The sequence below is a fragment of the Tursiops truncatus genome, chromosome 12 (genome assembly GCF_011762595.2).
Source record: "Tursiops truncatus isolate mTurTru1 chromosome 12, mTurTru1.mat.Y, whole genome shotgun sequence".
NCBI lineage: Eukaryota > Metazoa > Chordata > Mammalia > Artiodactyla > Delphinidae > Tursiops > Tursiops truncatus.
In genome coordinates, this window is record NC_047045.1 from 64,360,993 (window position 1) to 64,364,039 (window position 3,047).

At 44.2% G+C, this 3,047-nt stretch overlaps 1 protein-coding gene across 4 annotated transcripts in view; it reads right to left on the bottom strand.

The window, feature by feature from the left end:
- The window catches only part of NHSL1 (NHS like 1), a 237,698-nt gene that overhangs the window by 120,206 nt on the left and 114,445 nt on the right, over positions 1–3,047 (bottom strand). The gene's annotated exons all lie outside the window — the stretch shown is intronic.

The following is a 3,047-nucleotide window of genomic DNA, read 5'->3' on the forward strand; positions in this document are numbered from 1 at the left end:
AGCACAAAGGCAAAAAAGGCAAATTATCTTCCCTTAGGGTTTCAGAGTTCAATGGGGGACACTAACATTGATATGCCCATGTGATAAGAGATGTCAGCAGAAGTTGTGCCAGATGGAGTCATGGCTTACACTACTGTAGGTCTGGGAGAACATATATGTTTATTTGAAAACATAAGTGCTAAGTCTATCATCAAGTGACGGCAGCGAAGACTGCTTAGATCACGCACGCCTTTCTATTTGCTGATAAGTAGTGACAAACATGACCTCGGAATAGGAAAATTATTCACATCGGTAAATACTTAAAGCTTGGCTTCATGAAAAGATCAACTTCCTATAGGCAGCTCGGGGCAGGGCTGCTGGCATTAAGCAATCCCAGAGCAGGGGCATCCAAGTTCAGACTCTGGTGTCCCCGCTTAGACTATATCCCCATCATCCACAAGGCAGAGCACCAAAGGAAAGGAATACAGCTGCAGCGGGCAAGATGCTTCCCTCGGAGTCTAGTCTCATGGTGGGACCAGTGCTACTGAGCCAATCACTGTTCCACAGAATGGCATGGGAAATGAGGAGACCATACATGTGCCAACTCTCTGAAGATGTGGCAATTTTAAATAAGGTCCCTGATGATTTTTGAGCGAAAACCTGGCAAAAGTGAGAGAGGGAGAGAGAGAATTGTGTGCACAGCTGGGATTCTAAGTGGAGGGCAAGGTCAAGCTGCACCTCGTGTTCTCACAGCAGCAAGGAGCCTGGTCTGACTTAGTGGAGAGTGAAGGGAAAGCACAGGTGATGAGGTTGGGGAAGCAATGGGGTGAGGGAGGCCGATCCCATAGGGCCTCACAGAACATTGTAAAGACGTTATTAAACTGTCTGAGAAGGGTTTTAAGCACTGAAGTTACACGGCTCGACCTATGTTTGATGTCTTGCAGGGTTGCTGAGGCTGCTGTGTTAAGACTGCCTGGCTTGGGGTGAGGGAGAACAAGAGTGAAAGCAGGAAAACCGGTTAAGAAAAGATTGCGATAGCGCCGAGCTGCCTCTCCTTATCAGGCATGGCATCGTCCAACCCACACCTCATCCCTCTTCACTAAGTCAACTTTACTCATGGTCAAAACAGCCGGGATCAAACGCTTGTACAAAGTGTCTCATACGTACACAGTTTGCGTGGAGCAACAGGAAACAGCAGACTGCCACCAAACTTATGTTCCCACAAACTGCACCCTCTCTTTTGTTACACTCAGAAGAGTCCAGAGTCAGGAGCACTTGTAAGATTATATTCATCAGTATAATCGACAAAGTAAGCATGCAGTGCTACCTATAACCCACCATGCTGTAAGCAAATTCAGAGTACTGTTTGGCACGTGGGCCTGGGCAAACAGCACTATTAATAGTGTCCCAGGTGGGTTACGTTCACCGAGTCAGCAACCCTTTATTGGGTACTTAGCCTTGGGGATAAAAAAGGTAAGGAAGACTTGGTCTCTGTCCTAAAAGAACTCACAGTCTAGCTCAGGTCACAGACGAGTAAACAAATAAGTACAACCCGGTGTGTGATAGACGCAATTACAAAGGTATGCAGGGGGTCAGGAGTAACACAGAGAAGGGAGAAATCAGCTCTACCCTCTGGGAATCAGGGAGGACTTCACAGTTTTAAAGCAGGAAGTAACAGGCAGAGGAGGAGACTGGAGCATCCTGACTCATGGAATGGGAGATGAAAGTTCTGGAGCTGTGAAAGAGCCGGGGGTCTGTTTGCTATTTCTGGAGTTAAAAGGGAGAGGGGACAGGGAGGCGTCCGATGGAGGAGGATCTCCTGCTATGTTAAATGATAAGGACTTCATTCCATGCACACTGGGAGCCACAGAAGAATGACCCCATTAGACAGTAGTCCCCCTTTATCCACGGGGGATACGTTCCAAGACCCCCAGTGCGTGTCTGAAACCGAGGATAGTACCGAATCCTACGTACGCTGTTTTTTCCTATACATACCTATGATAAAGTTTAATTTATAAATTAGGCACAATAAGAGATTAGCAGCAATAACCAATAATAAAATAGAACAGTTATAACAATATACTGTAATAAAAGTTATGTGGATATGGTCTCTGTCTTACCTTCAGAATATCTTATTGTACAAATTTAATGTCTTTTCCATCTTAAGTAAGCACTTATCACACACTGTGGCTGTAACTTTTGCAGTTTGAGGTGTAACAGCAAAACTCGCACGAATTTCTTTTTCCTTCCTCATAATTTCACAGACAGAAGATTCCTTCTCACCGCAGATCTTAGCAACCTCAGCATATGATTTGTTTTTCCTATCCTTACGTTGAGAAGTTCACCTTTTCACTTAAAGGAAGCACTTTATGGCTTCTCTTTGGCTTATCTGAATTATCAACATCATTCTTGCACTTTGGGGCTGTTATTAAGTATAATGAGGGTGACTAGAACACAAGCACTGCGATACCACGATACCACACCAGTCGATCTGATAACCGAGATGAGACAGCTATTAAGTGACTAACAGGCGGGATACCCTGAGCGAAAGGATGATTCACGTCTCTGGCAGGACAGGTAGGATGTTGGTAGACTTCATCATGCTATTCAGAATGACATGCAATTTAAAACTTATGAATTTTTAAAACTGGAATTTTCCTTTAATATTTTCGGATTACAGTTGACCACGGGTAACTGAAACCGTAGAAAGTGGAACCGTGGATAAGGGGGGACTATGGTATTTTATTTTAGGAAGATCACTCTGTTTACAGTGTAGACTCAAGAATAGCCCAAAGGTGGCAAGAGTGAAGATAACAAGAGTAGAAGACCATTCAGAAGGCCAGGTAAGAGCTGATGAGGGCCTGGACCACAGTAAGGATGGACAGATGGCTGCAGACACAATAGGTCTTGAGGTAAAACTCATAAGATTGGAGCTACCTGAAGTATTTGATAGGAAATACTGTGGTAAAAACAAAACACACACACACACACACACACACACATCATTCAATTTGATAGAAAATGATAAACCCCAAACCCCTGAAATTACATGAAAATATAACACTTTC